This window comes from Grampus griseus (assembly GCF_964374135.1).
Source record: "Grampus griseus genome assembly, chromosome: 2".
NCBI lineage: Eukaryota > Metazoa > Chordata > Mammalia > Artiodactyla > Delphinidae > Grampus > Grampus griseus.
In genome coordinates, this window is record NC_139018.1 from 4,601,580 (window position 1) to 4,616,451 (window position 14,872).

Below are 14,872 nucleotides of genomic sequence, written 5' to 3' on the forward strand. Positions count from 1 at the left end.
TGCTGGTTGACTTATGCCTGTCTTCCCTACTAACACGTGAGGGCGGGGGTGCTTCTTCAAGGCGATGACCCCAGGTGCCACATCAGAGCCTGGCACACAGTAGGTGTACAGAGAACAGCTACTGAATGAATGAATGGGGGCGTGATGCACAGGCCCCACGAATGATGGCAGGGAATCATGTGGTGGGGGGAGCAGAACTGAGCCTGGGTAGGGGCATGCCTTCCCAAGACAGGATGAAGGGCTGGGGTGGGGATGGACACAGTCTGCCTCGGTTTCCCCTGTCTCTCCGACCTATTAGTAACAAGTGTCCCAGTTTGAACGTAAAGTACAGGGTTACTGACCTGGTGACCTCAGTCCACCTCAGACTCACCATGGAAAACCAGGGGGAGGGACGGGACCCAAGAGAAAGTTCAGTCTGGGTGCTGAGATCCCAGAAGAGATGAAGGAGCTCATCGAAGCCTTTCCCCGAGAGATCTTTCTAGAAACTTCTTCTCCTTGAGACAACCACCGTCGTGACTTGAAGGCAACTGAGGTGGGGGCTTCCCGGGCACGTGCCCAGAGGCGTCAGCGCCTGCCCTGCTCTCCACGACACAGCCGGCCGCTGTGATGATGGTGACAGTGGTGGACAGGGGCGGGCACGGCCCGGGGCATGGCCCTCAGCTCCGCACGGCCCCCTCCCATGCCAGGCCGCCCGACCATCAGCACAGAGGAGAGGGTCTCTTCCCGGAGCTCCGGCTGCCTCCTGCTTGGGGGGCGCTTCACCCGCAGACTCAGAACCTCTGGGGACATGCTCTCCCGTTCACGCCGCCAGAGCCTCTGAGGTGACTCAAACTCAACCCTATTTTTCTGCTGCTGGAGCCGTGGCGATTCCCCACCGGAAAAATACCTGGGCCACACCCAGAAGGCGGAACAGGTAGTTCAACTCAAGGAGGGGATGGTGGGTAGGCAGGGGGTCCACCCCCGGGCCTGATGGGACCCCTCACCTACAGTGTCAGGAGCCGGGGCTCACGGCCACTGAGGGGCTCGCGAGCAGCCCGGGGTGCTCAGGAAGTCCACCTGGGACCAAGGATCGTGAAGAGGGGCCTCTGGAGCCTTGCCTGGGGCCTCCCCTTCTCCTCAGTCACTGGCGGCCTCCCACATTTCTCTACCCTCCCTCCATCCAGGCACGTGTTCCCTGGGCCCTGCCCCAGGCTGGAAACCAACAGTGCGGATGCAGGCTCTGGCCGAGCTCCAGGAAGCCCATTTCCACCCCATTGCTTATCCCTGAGATGCCCGCCACCCAGGCCACGTGGCCCTGGCTGTCTGGTGACCCCGCTCCCAGCTTCTGGGCCCTGGGTGACAGCGCTGAGGGTGGGAACTGTGGCCCAAGGACCCAGCCTCCCGGGGGCACATAAGTCACGCGAGAGTTATGATTAGGTGACGAAAGTGTGAGAGCGGCAGTGTGCTCTCTCCCCAGGTGGGGGCTGGGTGGAGGACACACATCCACCCAGGCTCTCGGCAGGATCAGAGGAAACACTGTGAGCGTGGCCTCCCAGGCAGAGGCGTGGCGGCTGCCTTCTGAGTAACCCCGAGTCATCCCTCCCCCAAGGCGGGTCTGGCCCCGGGTCCCTCCATCGGCCCTCAGGAAGGGAAGGCGCTGATGGTGGCACCCCCGCCATCTCCCGGCCGAAGCGGGATGTGTCTGTGCTTCGTCTGGAATCAAGCGCGGTGGCCATGAGCCTGCCAGGCCCCAGGGGTGGGGTCCTGGGAGGCATGCACATTGGAGGTCAGAAAAGTCAGGCAGGAGGGGGCCTCCCCAAAGCCAGCAGGGCTGGGAGCCAAGGCGCCACGGCTCTGCAGCGGGAAGGTGGGCACTGGGGCCCTGGTCTGGAGGCTGAGGGCTGGTGGGTCCTGTCGTCCCCGCTGCCTGCTTCCGGACTCTGCTCACTCTGGTGTCCAGTGCCCCCTCCACATTGTGGCTCCAGGGTGAGCTTTCTCAGCTGCAGGCCTGACCCAGTCCCCGACCGCACCCTCAGCTGTCACTGGGCCCCCTTCCCCTGCAGCACACAGGGCAAGCTCCGTGTCTCCCGTGACCCTCTCCCAGTGCCGCCTCACCACCCTGCACAGGCATCAGCCCGTGCCACTCTGTCTCGCCTCCACGCCTTTGCATGCAGTGTTCCTTCTGCCCAGCAGGCCCTCCTGTCACCCCAGCCGGCAAAATCCTCCTTTCAGTCCAGTTCAAAGCTGGGAGGCCGTTGGCATCTGACCGTCCAGCCTTCATCTGAAAGGCAGCGAGGGGGGGGTGCTCTCTGCCTGGATCACACACCCACTTCACGCTTGTTTCTGTGATCGTCCCCTCAGCAGAGTGCAGGTGCCTTTAGGGCCCAGATATGGCCCCCACCCCCCCCACCCTCAACCACAGGGGCTGGCACTGAGTAGCTGCTCAGTAAATATTAAATGAAGGAATTAATGAATGAGGCCCTAATGAAAAGCTAAAAATGGAATTCCCCTCCTGGGGCCTGACCCACTTTCAGAGATGTCACCAGCTGCCCGGCAAGGCAGCATCGATTCTTCTGATGTGCACTGCTGTCACCTCAATGCGCCTCTGATTGCGGCTGGCTCTGGCCCCTAGCGCAGGGGAGCTCTGGGCAGGGCAGGCCGGGCAGGCCCAGGCCACTGGGCTCACTAGGACAGGAGGGACGACCCGGCTGTCAGAGGTCCTGAGGCTTTGGGGTCATTTTGTCCGTCCCAGCTGCCAAGCCCCTCACGTCCTGCCGTGTGTGGATTCGGGGTTCCCTGACCCGGTTGTGCCTCAGTTTCCTCAACTGGAAAATGGGGTGACATTGCTCACAGGCATGTAGACAAGGGGTCTGCATGGTGTTTCTGTAAAATGCCAGATAGTAAATATTCTAGGCTTTGTGGGCCAAACCGTCTCTGTCGCAAACACTTGTGCTGCGGTGGCAAGGAAGCAGCCACAGACGAGATGTAAATGAATTCGTTTGGCTTTGCTCCAGTAGAACTCTATTTATGGACACTGGATTTTGAATTTCATATAATTTCACGTGTCATGAAATCTTCTTTCTATTTTTTTCCCCAACCATTTAAAAACATAAAGATCATTCTTAGCTTGCAGGATGTATGAAAACAGACAATAGGCTGGATTCAAGCCACTGGCTGTCTCTGAACTAGATTACAGAAGTGCTCCCTAATGTCCTCGTTCCCAGCATTATCGTGTTTCTGACTCTTTGCCTCCAAACGGAGGCACTGGGAGAGTTGATATTAAAATAACTGTTTTGTTAGTCATTTACCCAACACACAGTATTTGTGCTAAGAAATCACCATTGATAGATGGAGGAGGTTGCTGGAGTGGTAGTGAGCTCCCCATCCCTAGGGGTATGCAAACAGAGTGGATGACTAGGACAGGGAAGCCATACAGAGAATTTACGCATCAGGTAGGGAGCGCAGGAGAGTGTCCACTGAGCCCCCTTTTGCCAGATTATGGACAATGTGCAGGCCTCTGACCTCAGCTGGACCTGGAGGGCTGGACCCCATCTTCTCCTGCCGCATGCCCCATGCCCAGACCCCGTCCTCAGGCCCTGAGCCCAGGGGTTGGATAGAGGGTCGATCCCAGTGTGCCTGGCAGCATGCACCCCTCGAGCTGCGGGAGGGACTCAGTCCCAGCTGCTGCTGTCTCAGTTTGGGTCCCCAAAGGCAATCCTGAGACAAGGATTTGGGTGCAAGTTGTTTATCCGGGAGGAGATTCCAGGAAGCACACAGGGAAAGGAGTGGGGTGGGCAGCAGGTTCATACGGGCTGTGTCAATGATCCGTTACCACTGTGGCTCACCTTGCAGGGGACCCTCAGAGAGAAGGTGGGGAACACCCTCAGGCACAACCCACAGCCAGAAGAAGAAACTGGGTGCTTATCCGCCACTCCCACCCCCAGCTCTGGAGAGGCACCTCACAGCTGCCCAGCGCTCCGAGGCCAGGGAACCCTCTGCAGGATAATGCAGGTACTTGAGGTGGGATGGGGACAGCTTATCCAGACACTGCTCACAAGCTCAGGATCCCCCGGGGTGGGCGGAGGGCATGGCCAGTGCTGCACTGAGGGCCTAACTGACGCCAGCTCTGGCTCCCGCACAGGGCCCTGCGGTGCACAAAGGGCCAGACCTAGGCTCCCCTCCGTCCAGTTCCATGCTTTTGGGTGTGTGGCCGTGGCTGCGTGGCTTTCCTCTCTGAGCCTTAGCTTCCTTGTTGTAATACACACACACACCCAGGGTTGTCATGAGAACTAAATGAGATGATAACGTGTGAGCGCGGCAGACAAACCCTGTGCATCACAGATGCTCGATCAATGACGGCGCACTGTCACTGTGTTCCCTTGGCTGCCCACGTCTCTGGCCAATTGAGCCTCAGTTTTCCACAGTTGACCCCAACCTCACTCTAAAAAGTGACCAGGGTTGGCTTAAGCCAATCAGCATGTTCCCCCCGCCCCGGCTATTGTGATTGGTCAGGGATGGGCATGTAGCCTAATTCTAGCCAATAAGAGAAGAAAATTCAGGATGTGTTTGGTGCTACTGAAAATGACTCTCTCTCTGCCCCGGGATAGGGTGATGGGGAGATTTAAGCATGTGGGGCAGACATTTTGCTACCAAGAGGAGAGCAGCTGGTGCTGCTAGGGGTACCATTTGGAGCCCAAAGAGGAAAACAAGTGGAGAGACAGAATACAGTTGGGTTATGGTGACAGTCTTTTGAGCTGCTGGATCAAGCCTGACCTGAAGCTTCTAAACTTTTCAGTTATATGAGCCAATAAATTCCCTTTATGTTGAAGCCACGAGGAGTTGTTTTTTTGTCCTTTGCAACCTAAAGAGTCCTATAAGAGATAGAGCATCCCTCCTGGTTGCCTGAGGCCCAAGGGCAGGGCCATAAAATACAGGGTTCACTGAATAGACACAAAAAGCAAGGCCTTCTCAGGCTGGGCCAGTGGGCAGGAGAGGAGGCTGGAAAGCTCAGCTGGGCTTCTGCTCGTCACTGCAGCAAAATCACTCAGTTCAGCTACTATGAATCTGAGAGGCACTATGAATGACTGGCTTGGTGGCCGGCCAGGAGCCTCCGGGTGTAACTACTGTCCCAGGGACGAAGCTACGGCAACGAGGAAGGTGAGCACCGCCCACATTCACAGTCCCACGCAGCCAGCACGCCACTCGGCAAACACAACCCACGGAGGACAGACAGGAGCTCTTTCCTTCCCTCTCCATAATTTCAGAAGGGGAGAAAACCTCCAGCGACACAGCCCACGTTGATCGCTGTTATCACTTTTCGAAGACTTGCAGACCTCAGGCGCCGCTCCCAGCCCGGAAACAGAGGGTGGAGGGAGGGGAGGGGCGTGTGGGAGGAAGATGGAGGCCAGGAGTCCTGCGGTTCAGTTGCGCTTAGAAATCTCCAGCTTTGCTTTACACGGTTAACACGTTTGTACCTCCAGAGACGCTGCTGAGGAGGACGGGTGTGAGAATTGTGGGGGTTTTCTTTTTGCAACAATAATAGTGAAATAGCCACAAGGGCTCAGCGTTTAACCCGTACGTGAGCCGGCTCCTCGGCCAGGCCGGAGCTGCCTGTCCAGGACGGAGACAGCGCGCATGGGATGTCTCAGCCCAGTTCCCAAGGTGTCCGCTGCTCCGCGTGCAGGTGACCCGGTGGCCATGAGACCCCAGAGAAGGCCAAACAGAGAGCAAGTAAATGCTCCCAGTAGGCAGAGGGCAGGGCCTCTGCGAGTTTCGGTGCTTGGAACCGGGCGGCCAGCCCGCCCACGGAGGAGGGGAAGGGGGTGGTAGTTATTGAATTATTGAATGAGGCAGGCACCAGGGTGGACGTTTTTGGTTTTTCTTTTCTTTTCTTTTTTTTTGGGGGGGGGCTCTACCCCGCAGCATGCGGAACTTCCCCGACCGGGGATCAAACCTGCACCCCCAGCAGTGGAAGGGTGGAGTCTTAACCACTGCACCACCAGAGAAGTCCAGGGTGGACGTTTTACATACATTTTATTGACCCCTGAGTTGTCAATATTAGACCCATTTTATGAAGGGGTAAACCCGAGGCTGAGAGGCAGTATGACTGGCCCAAGGTCACTCAGCCACTCTGAACCAGACCGGGACTGAACCCTGCTCTGACCCACCCGGACCCACCAGCCCCACTTTTCTCCCTCAAAGAGTCCAATCCTCCCCAAACCCATTCCCGTCATGCTCAGTTTGCGCCATCCCTTACCTTGCTGCCATCAACCCAGCCCCTCCTCCAAGTCATCCTCTGCCAAACCCCCGTGGACCCGGGCACCTGGCAGGGGCAGCGAGACGTGCAGGAGGGACTGAGGACACATGACACTGATTGGAGCCAGGGGACCTCCTGGGGCTTCCTGTCACTGTGCATGTGTTGGGATATACGAGTTGCTCTTTGGGACCCCACTGAGGGCATCCTTTGACCCCCAAGCAGTAAAGCAGGACCCCCAGTGACACTAGGTTTCTTGACTGTGTCTCCTGCCCCCGACACACGCACACACAGCTGTGGTCTGAAAGCTGCTGGTTCAGGAGCAGCGGAGAGCGCCAACCCTCCCTCGCCCCTGGCCCCCATCTCCCCCGACCCTCCCCGGCCCCCCGCAGGGACCTCCCGGCTCTCAGCCCATGGCAGGTCTCGCACAGCCTTGCCCAGGAGCTGCTGGAAGGCAGCGTGGCCCCGGCACAATGGCAGGGATCAGGGACAAGCTGGAGGGCGTCAGGGAGGCCCCTGGAGCGCCATCTGCTCCTGTGCCCCGAGCACGGTGGGCTGCAGAGAGGCGCGTGAGCCGGCAGCTAGGACGCCGGCAAGGGCCGCTGGGCTGGCAGTGCCCCCCCCCCAACCCCGATGTGAGCAGAGCAGGGGCCACTCCTGCCCCGCCAGTGGGCCTGCAGACCCGCACGGGGGAGGGAGGAAGGGCAGCTCCGCACCGCCTCTGATTTCTTTTTGGAAAAGTACACGGAACAAAGAGCGCACAGCTGTGCACGCGCCGCGCAGACATGACAATCACTGGCATTTTGTTCCAATTGTTTCAACTCTTTCTCTCTTTCAATGCAGAATATAGAAACATTACAGATAATACTGAAGTCCTCTGTGTGCCCCCAGGTGGGCATCCAGGACCCAAGGGTTTCTTGCCACGGACCGCCTCCCGTTCAAGGGAGGAAAGCAAGCACTTCGGGGGTGCACAGTGTGCCCAAGCTGGTTGGGGGTCCCCGGCTCGGGCTCTTTGCTCCTCATGACCACGTGGCAAATGGTGACTCTTGTCCCTGCCTCACAACCAGGGACACTGACCTGCAGGATGTGACTGCCTCAAGCCATAGGAAGGCGTGTCACCCAAGGAAGGGGACACACCTTGACGGCATCACCGGGACTCAGACCCCTCCGTTTGTCTGTTCTCCTAGCCGTGGCGTGTCGACCTGGGTTCCACCTGCCCTAGGGTAGCCCCGGGTTCCCGATGTCACCTGCATCCACAACACATCTTCAGGGGAAAGAGGTGCTGTCTTTGCTGTGAGTCTCTTTGATGGGTCCCCACAGACCCCTGCATACTTTCCTCTGGTCTCCTCAACCTGTCCCAGTGGCCTTCCCAGACCACTGCTGGGGAGGGCAATGGCACTGCTGTGATTGGCTTAGTGGCTGCGTGCAGGAAGCCAGGTGACCAGAGCAAATAGATGTTCCCTTGGCGAGGAGGAAGGGCGGGCAAGGGAGTGAGCAGAAGGGTGTGGGTGGACAATTCCCAGTCAGTGTCGGCCACCTTGCCAGTGGACCACAGTCAGCAGGAGGCAGAAGTAGAAGCGAAGTCAGACCATCCGCACCAAAGCCACACCCTTGCGCTGCACCACCCACATCACCTGCACCACCTCTGCTGCCTGCCTGCGCTACCAAACCACCAAACCCTTGGCCCCTGCACGACTCTGCCACTGCACCACTCATCCCATTGGACCGCCCTCCCCACTGCCACACAGCCACACCATCTGCACCACTGCACCTTTTTTTAAAAAAATTCATTTATTCATTCATTTATTTATTTATTTTTGGCTGCGTTGCGTCTTCATTGCCGCACGCGGGCTTTCTCTAGTCGCAGCGGATGGGGGCTACTCTTCATTGCAGCGCGCGGGCTTCTCATTGCGGTGGCTTCTCTTGTTGCGGAACACGGGCTCTAGGCGCGCAGGCTTCAGTAGTTGTGGCGCACGAGCTTAGTTGCTCCGTGGCATGTGGGATCTTCCCGGACCAGGGATCGAACCCATGTCCCCTGCATTGGCAGGCGGATTCTTAACCACTGCACCACCAGGGAAGTCCCACCACTGCACCTTGTAAGGTGAGTGGGGCCCAGGAGTGCGGGACCATGGCTGGGGGTGGGATCCAAGGAGCACGAGCAGAGTCAGGAAGTAGAGCCCAGAGCAAAGGCCACCCATGGGCCAGCTACAGAGGGTGGGAGGGAAGCCCAGACCTGCCCAGACCCAAGCCAGATGGAATGAGCGGTGGTCGGGGGCAATGCCAGCCTCGCCACTCCTCACTGTGGAGCCACGTCCTTTGGGCACTCTTTGGACATTTGAGAGGAAGATTGGGGTGGGATGGGATGAGGGGCTGTATCCACTAGAATCAGGGTTGGCTGCAAAGCAGAAAGCACAAAATAATGAGGATTAAACACACAAGGATTTGTTTTCTCAAGGAAAAGAAATTGAGAAGTTGGCCGTGCAGAGCTGGCATGGCTGGGTCCTGGGCTGCTTCCATCCATCTCTCTTTTCCTACATCCTTAGAAGGTAGCTTCCATGCTGTAAGTCACCTCCTGATCTAAGAAAGCTCCTGGAGCTCCAGCCATCGTGTCTTAATCCCAGATAACAGGAACGAGGATGGGGGAATGCAAAGGGAGACTTTGCCCAGCTGTCTCCCTTCGCCAAAGTCATGCAAAGCACTTCCATTTCCAGCCAAAATTGAGTAACAGGGATAAGATTTACCCTCCAATCTTAATCTACACACACACACACACACACACACGCTAATGAAACTGTGGTTTTTCAAACAGTGGATAGAAGGCGGCCCAGGATAGGGAGCTCTGAGAGAAGGTAAACAAATGAGGTGAGCACTACCAATGTCCCCTAGAGACAGTTTCCAGGCCACATCCAGAGAAGGGAGACCTACTCAGAGCCCAACAGTGTCTCTGAGCTGGGACACAGAGATCAGAGCGTCCAAGACAGCTATAATTCACAATCTAGAACACCAGAGAAGAGAGAGCTGCACAGAGGTAAAGAGCTTCAGAGATCTGCAGAGGGTTCTCCTCCAGTCTTTAGCTAAGTACTGATCAGTGCATGAGTGTGAGGAAACTACCAAGGCCGAAGAAAGAATGGAAGAGGCAGAACAATCCCCTGGACTTGTACAGGGATGAGAATAGTTCATCTTCCCACCAGCCCAAGTGGAAAGACTTCATAACGATAGGGCATAAGTAGAGTCCTCAGAAGACTATTGCCTTCATGGTTGTGCCCAATTAGCCCTAGACTAAAGGCTGATCTGGATCTGCCTCAAAGCTTAAAAGTAAACCTTGAAAGAATCAAATTGTCTCCAAGTAACTACAGCTCAGAACAAAGCCAAAAATATTTAAAGAAATATGAAAAACTCTAGCACCTAACAAAGGAAAATTACAATGCCTGGCATCTAATCAAAAATTACCAGGAATGGGCTTCCCTGGTGGCGCAGTGGTTGGGGGTCCGCCTGCTGATGCAGGGGACATGGGTTCGTGCCCCAGTCCGGGAAGATCCCACATGCCGCGGAGCAGCTAGGCCCGTGAGCCATGGCCGCTGAGCCTGCGCGTCCGGAGCCTGTGCTCCGCAACGGGAGAGGCCACAACAGTGAGAGGCCCGCGTACCGCAAAAAAAAAAATTACCAGGAATGCAAAGTAGGAGGAAAATAGGATCCATAAGAAGACAAATAAATCAATATACATGAATCCATAAATGACCTGATGATAGAATGAGGAAAAAGGATGATAAAATAGGTATATGTGCAAGAAGGTAGAAGAGACCATGAGCTTGAAAATGAAAGGAATAGAATATATTTTAAAAGGCCCAAATTGAGCTTTTAGAGTTAAAATATACAATGTGCAACATGAAAAGATGCTCAGCATCACTAATCATTAGAGAAATGCAAATCAAAACCACAATGAGGTGCCACCTCATATTGGTCACAATGGCCATCATCAAAAATGTCTACAAATAACAAGAGTTGGAGAGGGTGTGGAGAAAAAGGAACCTCCTACACTGCTGGTGGGAATGTAAGTTGGTACAGCCACTATGGAGAACAGTACAGAGGTTCTCAGAAAACTAAAAATAGAATTACCATAAGATCCAGCAATCCCACTCCTGGGAATACACCCAGACAAAACTATAATTCAAAAACATACATGAGGGCTTCCCTGGTGACGTAGTCGTTAAGAATCTGCCTGCCAATGCAAGGGACATGGGTTTGAGCCCTGGCCCAGGAAGATCCTACATGCCACGGAGCAACTAAGCCCATGTGCCACAACTACTGAGCCTGAGTTCTAGAGCCCACAGCCACAACTACTGAGCCCACGTGCCACATCTACTGAAGCCTGCACGCGTAGACCCTGTGCTCCGCAACAAGAGAAGCCACGATAATGAGAAGCCCACGCAACACAATGAAGAGTAGCCCCCGCTCACTGCAACTAGAGAATGTCCGCACACAGCAATGAAGACCCAACTCAGCCAAAAAAAACAAAAAACAAAAAAGATACATGCACCCTATGTTCATAGCAGCACTATTCACAATAGCCAAAACATGGAAACAACGTAAATGTCCATCAACAGGTGAATGGATAAAGAAGATATGGTACATATATATAGCAGAATACTACTCAGCCATAAAAAAAAGAATGAAATAATGCCATTTGCAGCAACATGGATGCAACTAGAGATTATCATACTAAGTGAAGTAAGTCAGAAAGAGAAAGACAAGTACCATATGATATCACTTATATGTGGAATCTAAATATGGCACAAATGAACCTATCTACAAAACAGAAACAGACTCATAGATGTAGAGAACAGACTTGTGGTTGCCAAGGGAGAGTGGGGGAGGGAGAGGGATGGACTGGGAGTTTGGGGTTAGTAGATGCAAACTATTACATATAGAATGGATAGACAACAAGGCCCTAATGTATAGCACAGGGAACTATATTCAATATCCTGTGATAAACCGTAATGGAAGAGAATATTAAAAAAAAAAAAAAGGTGTTCTCAAACCAAAAAAAATACAAAGTGCAAGATGGAAAAATACACTAGGTGGGATTTAACAGCATATTAAACACTTCAAAACGAAAGACTGGTGAACTGGAAGCCACAGCAATAAAAACTACCCAAAATTAAACATAGAGAAGAAAATGACTGGGTTAAAAAATGAACAGAAGATCACTGACCTGTGGGACAACATCAAGTGGCCCAACACACGTGTAACTGGGGTCACAGGGAGAAAAAAGGAGAAGGGACAGAAAAAATAATTGAAGAAATAATGACCAAAAATTTTCTAAATTTGATGAAAAGTATAAATCTACAGATCCAAAAAGCTCAATGAACCCCAAGCAGGGAACAAAACAAAGCAAAGAATCTCACTGAACCTCAAGCAGGTAAAGAAAACTACACCAGGCCATATTATAATCAAATTGCTGAAAACCCATAAAAGTAGAATAAAAAGACAGATTATGTACAGCGAAAAAAAAGATAAGAGTAAGAGCAGATTTCTTGTTGGAAATAATCCAAGCTAAAAGGAAATGGAGCAACAGCTTTATCATAAGAATAAAAGCTGACCACCTTAAATTTAATGCCCAGTGAAAATTCCTTTCAAACTTGGAGGTAAAATAAAGACTTTTTCAGACCATCATAATTGGAGGGAACCCATCACCAGCAGAACAGCTCAAAATGTTAAAGGGAGTCCTTCAAGCAGAAGGAAAATGATAACAGAAGGAATCTGGATCTACAAAAAGGAATGAAGAGCACCAGAAATGGCTACTATGTAGGTAAAGATAAATGGTTTTTTTTTTCTTATTTTTAAAAATCTCTTTACAAACTGATTTACTGTTTAAAGGGGGGGAAAACAAATTGTGGAGCTTATAGTATATGCAGAAGTAAAATGTACAACAAAATAACCTGAAGTCTAGAATGGGGGGAAATGGAAGTACATCGTGGTAAGGTTCTTATATTAACCATGAAGTAATAATACAATGTTATTTGAAGGTAGAGTGTGATAAATTAAAGATGTAAGATCTAAACCACTAACCCACAACATCACATACACAACCAAGGAAGCACAGCTGTTAAGCTAAAAAAGGGTAAAATGGAATAATAAATATTACTCTATTAATCAGAAAAGAAGGCAGGAAAATAGGAAAAGGGAATTAAGAATAGTAAAATAAGTATTAAGATAATCAATTTAAACCTAACCATAATAATCATCATACTAAATACAAATTGTCTAAACTCACCAATTAAAAAGCAGAGATTTTCAGATAAGATGAACAAGCAAGACTCAATTATACAGTATGTACAAGAAACCCACTCTAAGTATAAGGGCATAGATAAATTAACAGTAAAATATATAGAGAAAAATATACTGTATTAACACTTGTCAAAAGAAAGCTGAAGTGGCTATCCTAGGAATATACAAAGTAGATTTCAGAGTAAAGAATATTACCAGGAATAAAGAGGGTAGTTTCATAATGATAAAGACTTTAATTCCTCAAGAGTTCAGCTTGAGGACAATCTTAACAATCTTAATGTTTGTGTACCTAGTAACAACACTTCAAAATGTATGATGCAAGAGCTGATGGCAAAGAAAAATAAACAAATCCACAATTACAATGGGAGATTTTGACACTATTCTCTCAATAATTGATAGAAGAGACAGAAAATCAATATGGATATAGAAGATCTGAACAATAATATCAATGAACTTGACATTTATAGAACACTACTCAATAAAAGCAGAATACACATTCTTCTTAAGTGCACACAAAACATTTACCAAGATAAAACATATTTTGGGCGATCAACAAGTCTCAGTGAAGTTTAAAGAATTGAAATCCTACAAAGTATGTTCTCCTATCACAATGGAATTAAATTAGAAATCAATAACAGAGAGATGCCTAGAAATCACCAAACATTTGGACACTAAACAACACACTCCTAAACAAGCCATGGGTCAAAGAAGAAATTACAATGGAAATTGGGAAATATTTTAAGCTGAATACAGTGAAAACACAGCATATAAAAATGTGTGGGATGAAGCTAAAGCAATGGTTGGAGGGAAAGTCATAGCACTAAATGCTTATATATAGAAGAAGAAAAGTCTCAAATTAGTGATATCAGTATTCACCTTAAGAAACCAGAGAAAAGAAGAGAAAAACCCAAAGTAAACAGAAGAAAGGAAATTATAAAGAGCAGAAATCAGTGAAATAGAAAACACTAAAACAATTTTAAAAATCAATGAAACCAAAAGCTAGGTCTTGAAGAAGTCAATAAACTTGACAAATCTCTGACCAGACTGATCAGAGAAAAAAGGAGAGAAAACATACATTACCAATCTCAGGGGTAAGAAAGGGGACAATGGATCCTACAGAACTTAAAAGGATAACAAGTGAATATTTTGAACAACTTTATGCCAAATAAGTTGACAACTTAAGTGAACTGAACAAATTCTTTGAAGGATCTGAACTACCAAAGCTCTCTGAAGAATAAATCGATATCTGAATAACCCCATATCTATTAAATAAATTATATTTGTAGTTAAAAAGCTTCCACAAAGAAAATTCCAGACCCAGATGGCTTTTCTGGCAAATTCTACCAAACACTTATGGAAGAGATAATACCCATTCTAAAGAAACTCTCCCAAAAGGTAGAAGACGAGAAAACTTTCCAACTTATCTTTTGAGGCCAGCATTACCCTGATACCAAAACTAGACAACAACATTACAAGAGAAGAATCTACAGACCGATATTCCTCATAAACATAGACACAAAAGTTCTTAACCAATATTTGCAAGTGGAATTCAACAAAGTATAAAAAGAATGACAACATGTCAAAGTAGGGTTTATCCCAGCATTTGAAAATCAATCATTGTGATTCAGAATATTGACAAACTAAAATATACATGTGTATATATATGATCATATATATATATGATCATCTCAACACACGCAAAAAATTTTTGACATATTTCAACTTTCATTCCTAATAAAGATTCAGTAGGGCTTCCCTGGTGGTGCAGTGGTTAAGAGCCCGCCTGCCAATGCAGGGGATACGGGTTCGAACCCTGGTCCAGGAAGATCCCACATGCTGCGGAGCAACTAAGCCCGTGCGCCACAACTAGTGAGCCTGAGCTCTAGAGCCCACGAGCCACAACTACTGAAGCCTGCGTGCCTGGATCCCGTGCTCCGCAACAAGAGAGGCCGTGACAGTGAGAGGCCTGCGCACCACAATGAAGAGTGGCCCCCACTCGCCGCAACTAGAGAAAGCCTGCACACAGCGACAAAGACCCAACACAGCCAATAATTAATTATTTATTTATTTTTAAAAAGACTCAGTAAACTTGGAACAGAAAGGATTTTTTTTTTTTTTTGCCACACCGTGTGATCTTAGTTCCCCAACTAGAGATCAAATCCATGCCCCCTGCAGTGGAAGTGTGGAGTCTTAACCACTGGACTGCCAGGGGAGTACCAGAAAGGAATTTTCTTAACCTGAAAAAGGCATCTAAGAAAAACCTAACAGCTTAATACTAAGTTACACTTAATAGTGAAGAATTCAATGCTTGCCCCCAACACAGAGAACAAGGTAAGGGTGTCCACTCTTACC